Genomic DNA, 6,686 nt, shown 5'->3' with positions numbered 1-6,686 from the left:
CATCATACTAACCTAGGGTGCACTAACTGAATCAGGATGGCTTACCCGACATAGTAAACACCATTTGAGGAAGATTTCTGAAAGTGCATAAACACAGAAAAGCAGTAATCAAAGTAGTTCCTTTACGGACAATAGGAGAAAGAACTATATGTATTTCTTCTTCTGGATGACTGATCCCAATGATGGTGTTTCCTGGCTTTGACTATTTCTGAGTTAATGACCCTCATGTCACAGTCTCACACAGATGTAGCTGGCATCTTTCAGGCACTAAGATTGCATTTGTTTGGGCTTCTTATTTACATACTCATTTACTTGGCCAAATTCAAAGCTGAGGTTTAATTCTTAGAATTTCAGATAAAGTTGTATTATCTCAGATTTCCTTCTACTCAATCTACCCACTTATAACTACGGAGATGATCTTTTAAAATGTGATAGAACTTGTATTAGCAAGGATGTCTACACCTGATTATGTTATATCAAAAAAGATTCTGTGGGTTTTAATACATTCTTCTGGATTTGTTTAGATCTAAATTTTGTACAATGTGTAATTTATGCAACTTTACACATCACAATGGTTAAGGACAAACTTTCATGTTAACACATATAGACAGGGAACTGCGCAGCACGTCAAAGGCAGGTTTCAATTAACTGAAAGGAATAATTCTAGGTTTATGAAACTATTTAGACACCTATAATCAAGACATTTTTATCAGAATTTGCAAATATCTAACTCTGTTTAGTAATCTGTACAGGTCAGGAATTATGGGCCAGAACCCAGAATAGTCTCACATGTTTGGATGCTAAATATTATGAAGCCCAAAAGTCAGGCACCAGCTGTGGACTCAGAAAACAGAGCCAAAACATATAATGCACACAAACAGAAGGAGCTACATCCAGCTAACGTGAAACACTGCCAAGAGAGATACATCTGAAATTCTCTCCCTCTTCTGGACATAGCACCTCTCCAGCAAAGAAGCACAGTGTGGCCAAAATCCCTTCCTGTATGCAGGAATATATGTGCACATCCACTGTCATTCAAGCCACAGATTCTGGCCAGTCTTCTTGCAAGATAGAAAGTGGTCATTTCTCACCATTTATAGAGTAGACTAACGGTCAGAGAACATGGCCTTTCTTCATCTTGACAGCTGCCAAATAAAATATCGTGTTTATTTATTTAACACATGTGGGGTCAGTGTCCTCTTTTGAATGATATTGCCTACCAGCATATTTTTTGCCCAGACAAATTCATGGTCCTGGTTGACCATACCACTGACCAAGCACTGGCTTTCACTGGTGGAAATGTTACCGCCGCTTCAACTAAAATTTGCTGGACATTGAGCCAAGCACAGCCATGCTAGGAACAGAGGCACTATTGCAAGCTGCATACCATGACCATGTTGTGTTGCAAAAAAGGATGCCTACCCTTCGTGCTGTCCCACATCCACAGACAGGCCTGACACAAGCTATGGCTGCAGATCAGAGGTGATATGAAAAACTGCCGAATGACTCCACAATGTCTCTTGCTTTGGAAGCCTTGCTTGTGCTGGTGACCACACTGAATGGGTAGAATCTCAAGGCTGGAGAGCTGCAGCACTATCATGGCAAGGCATGAGCTTCCTGTCTTAAACTTCTCCATCTCCTGTTGACGTTCCCTGCCTGAAGCATGGGAGAGGGTAAAGTACTGTGGGAAGACATCCCTTCTCAGCCACATATTAGCAGTCATCCAGTCATCAGCTGAGAGGGGGGTTAGCTTTAACTGTTAGAAAACACCACTGAAGGCAATCTAAAATAACTGTTTTTCTCACATTACAGCTGGATAAGGCTAAGAGAGCTGTTGTACCTCATTAGAGGGGCAATAGTTTTTACACTTCTCCTCAGATCTAAATGGCTGAACATATAACCAATTTAAATCTCTGTGGTAGTCTAAGCCTTAGATGCCCAAACTTGGGCCTCAACAAACATGCCTTCAATTAAATAATTATTAAAATCTGCTCTTGATTCCAAGAGAAACTGTTACCAAGACAAGTTCGAGGTCTGTTAATGATCCAGTATTTGGGTAAGGAGGCTGTTAACGAATGGACTGCATTTCACAGAGATATACCTAGAGGTAAACTAAAACTAACTATAGATTGCAATCTAAGATTTTAAAATAGTAAGGATACTTTTTGCTTCAGATATTCTGTGGACTTTAACTGAATTTATAAAAAGAAGTGGTCAGCAAGTCCCAAGTCACATGAGAAACTTGGCTGAGAAGTCCAAAGGCTGAAGTACAAATTCTTCCTTCATGTTTCCTTTGACATAATTTGCCTTCTCCAGTTGACAGTGAAGCTCCACTGAAAATGTACTTTCTAGGCCATTTTTCCATTAATTTTTATTCCTATAGATTCCAAAGTGATAATTCAGGAACAACCTGAGCATCTGAACAACTACTTCACTCCTGTCAGCCTTTTTCTAACACTAGGACACAGGTTTGCAAATCCCTTTACATTCAGCCATTTATTGTGTGTCTTCAACATTAGTAGGAGTGCAGGGAAGTGTACAAGAGCAGCCAGTTTACCTTATGGCAAATTCCAAGCCAGTATTTAAAGTTCAAATGAAATTCCAGCATTCAAAGTAGGAGGCTTAAGCAAAAAAAAGACCCAGGTCTGTCAGTGAAAAGTTTAATTATGGACAAGATGACACATACATAATAAAGCCCACAAAGGCAGCAACACCACTGTGAAAACACATTCCAATAAAATCTTAAAAGATTACTTTAATAATAAACCATGCATTCCTGAGCAAGCCATCGCAAGATTAGCTACCACTTTGCTTTGCTGTAAGCAGCTTTTTCATACACTGTTATTGATACCACTTTCAAAGCTTTCATGTAAGTTGCTGTCTTCTGAGGGTCTCTGCACTTTGGTGTTTTTATTTCATGCTGCTACCCCACTTTCCACCAAGACTGGAATCCTAGTGATCCTAGTGACTGACTGTGGTTTGGGCAGAGTCAACATCCAGAGAGGCGATAGAAAAACTCACTGAGGTGAAGGTTTCTAGCTGCAAATTCAAGATAATTTCAGACCTTCTGAAAAATTGATTGAGTTCAGGAAATGCTGAGGCTGATACCATTCTGTACAACAAGCAGTTAACAGAAAACAAAATAACCTTGGGTAGACAGTCTGAACCTACGATCAGACACAACAAATACGGGAGAAATAGTCATCATCCTGGAAAACATAGCACTGTCTCTCTTATGTAATCTTTCAATATTCAGGCTTAAAGTCGTAAAAGCCATTGTCCATTCGAATCCTTTTTTGCTTGATTTCTCCAAATCAAGAGAAATGAAATTTTTTGCTTTTCATAAAGTGTAAAGCATGCCCTTTAAGTCCCACAGTGAGTATAGAGGAAATAATTAATTCCTGTGGGGCTTTCTGCCTGGATTCCTCCTACGTTCTGAAGGCAATCCTATTACATATGTTCAATGTAACAGTTCTGAATTTTAGCATTTAGCTCAACAATGCAGGACATCTGGGGAGCTGCACTAAGTTGAATTACAAAATAGATAGTGCAGTCCTTCAAGGATTGAAGCATTTTTTTATTCTCCAAGAAAAGTGTAAATTTTTTTTCAGTTAGCTATTAACCATTTATCAGTAAAAATGCTTTTCTGTGACATTATTAGTGATGTCCCAAGTGCTGCTAGATAGCGAAGGACCTCTTGCATTTCTGTAGTAGACACAATTTCATTGCACCTCAAAAGAGCTCTCAAACTGCTCTCTATTGGCAAATGGAAAGCATTTTCAGCTCTTCCAAATAAAACAAATAGTATATTCGTAAGCATTAGTGCCACTACTCAAGGTATTTCAGTAAAACATGCTTGGGTTTTGTGTCAGGCAAAGGACTAATGGTAATCCTGCTTATGCCTTATAGAAGTTGCTTTGTTACTGCACCATTTTTAAACTAGGTACAATGTCATACTTCATGTTAGGCAGTTTGTGTAACTCCCAAAAAGCATGCTGAGCAAGGTATTATTCTTTAAAATATATACAGCCCCAGCGCCAGTCCTGCTGAAAGGTGTCTAGCACAAGGTGTTTGAAACAATGTACAGCGCAGTGCAAGCTATACAAAACCAACATTGTTAAACGTGAATACAATAGTGTCCCAAGGAATTCAGACCTAATCCTGCAAATACTGACATGTGAGTAGCCAGCAATTCGTTAAATGTAGCAAATGCCTCCTTACTTATGTGGCATGCACTTCCTTCCATGAACACTAAGCTAGTGTATAAAAATACATCCATTCCTCCTGTCCTTTTTGGTTAAAATTAGCACTTCTGAAATGAAAGTTCGACACAGGCAAGTGAGATGCAGCTATTAGCTTTTAGTCAGCTCAGGCACAGAGTTGGACTTGTATCACTTTTTCTATTCATTAAACAAGAGTATAACACCATACTGAGGAATGTATGTTATTATTTGGTAGTTTTGGATATGGATGATGAACAAATGCATCCACCAATTTTGAACCCTGACCTCCCCAGTGGTACAATAATTTTGTATTAAATATTTCCTTCTTCCAAAACACTTATAACTATGTATCAAACATATTAAAACTGCAAGAAAAGTGTTGCTCTTTTTTCCTCTTTTTAAATTGGATATTGCTGTAGAGGGCAAGATCACAGTTCTGAACAGAAATATTTGCACTGTTTTGAGAAAATAAATGTTAGGCTGAGCTTACAGCCTTGAGGGAAAAAAAATAAGTTTTGCTGCAAGGACAAAAATGTGATTTTTTTATCAGAGGCTCTTTCATACAAGTTGGAAAACAGCTCTATTGCACTGGGAAACAAAACATGATAGATGTTTGAACAAAGATGAGTGGGAAGTACAAAGGTCACGTCTTTATATGACCCAGCTACTGAATTGCACTGACCCAGTATTTTTGGTTCAGCTAGCAACACATCTGGGGAGGGGGCTGGTGGGGTAGAGTGTATTTTGATTTTGGTGGTGAGTTTTGTGAGTTTCTGTTTTGCGGGTTTCTGTTTTGCTGTTGGAGTTCTGCTCATCATTGCTTAAGCAGCGTGAACTAAGATGCAGAGATACCTGTGTCCTGCAAAGAGCGGGCTCAACACGTCCCCCTGCCCAGGCCCCCACCGCATTCCCCTCCAGAGTGTCCCCCGTGGGGTTCGGACCCCCGTCCCAGGGCGGGGTGTGTCCGCCGGGCCCCAGCTCCCCCCCATCCCCGCCGCAGGGGCCGAGGGCGGCACGTAAGGGGTTAAGCCTGTGAGCACCAGCACGTTGAGGGGGAGTAGCCAAGACGAAGCAGCAAAAACATCATAGCACATTCCTGAGTAGTCCTCAGCTGCCAGCATCTGATTAGAACCATATCTCTCGCTGTGAGTGGCTAACTAATCTGAAGGCGAGGGTACAACTGAATATTTAACCGGGGCCCCCTAGCTTAGCCAGGCTGCTGGCTGTAGTCGTCGGATCATGCACGGAGAGGCACAGATCTAGCTTGTAAGTAGCTTGGCGAGCAGCGCTCGGCTGCTGCAAAACGCTACTGAGGTGGGGAGGGGGGAGCAGAAGCAGAAGCTCTCACCGGGGGGAGACCCTTTCCCTGAGCGCGCGACAGTGGGTGCCTGCGGTGGGGGCCAGCGAAGAAGTGGCTCTGGGGAGAAAGTGCTCCAGCCGCTCCGCAGCTCGCCCAGCCCGGCTCGGCCGCTCTTGTCTCTCGCTGCCGCAGGCGAAAGCCGCCGGCAGGGCTGCGCTTCCTTCCTCGGCGAGGTCGGCAGCGGTTGGGGCGGCCCCGGCCCAGCACTGGGGTCTCGGGGTAGCGGGACGGAGGGTTCGGTGTTGCCCTGTCCCGGCGGCGTGAACGCGTTCCGGCTGCCGCAGGGGGAAGCTGTCCGCATCCTGCTCCGCGGTGCGGCAGGGCCGGCGCCCCGGGGAGTGCAGGCGCTGAGCAGAATAACCATGAGTTTTCGGTTTTGTGTATGGAGAGAAGGGGATTAGGGGGAATAAAATAAGTATATAAACACTATGATTCACATAAATAACTGATACAAAATAATGTCTGTAGCAGCAGAAGGAAGGAAGGGGTTGGGATGCTGTGCATTAGGTGTGGTGTGTTGTTTCGTGGTATTTTGGTTGGTTTTTTTGGGGTGTTTTTCTTTTTTTCCTCTTTTTTTGGTATAGAGCATCCTTGCTGGGCACTCATCTGTCTGCTTGTGAATCTCAGGGTGCTACTTCTGTCTATGGTAAATGAGTCTAGTTAAAGGTGTGTGGGATTACCTGGAATGAGTCTTCTACCTTGTCAGAGAGACTGACTTCTCGGCTGGTGGGACTTGAAAGTCTGATTATCATAAGACGGCACTTAGGTTGGGTAGTGCCTGTGCTCTGAGCACTAAGATAAATGCAGGTGTTGCTAATACAGCTGGACTCTCTGTAGCAAAGCTTTTAACTCTCAGATAAACTGTGGCTGTTTACTTCAAAGCTTACTAGGGAAACACACAAATCCCTGTTAAAGTAGGATTAACTTGGTTTTTAATTTATTTTCCTTTTTCAGGAGGGGAGGGGGCGCAGGAGGATTGTTTTAATCTTTGTTTAATGAAAGCATTTTATAACCTTAATTATTTTTTTCCTTTGAAGTCTTCTGCAACTTCCATAAACAAGGCTGCCCAAAATAAATCTGAGAGCATGTAGGCTTAAATTTGC

This window comes from Psittacula echo (genome assembly GCF_963264785.1).
Source record: "Psittacula echo genome assembly, chromosome: Z".
NCBI lineage: Eukaryota > Metazoa > Chordata > Aves > Psittaciformes > Psittacidae > Psittacula > Psittacula echo.
This window is presented reverse-complemented; position numbering follows the sequence as displayed.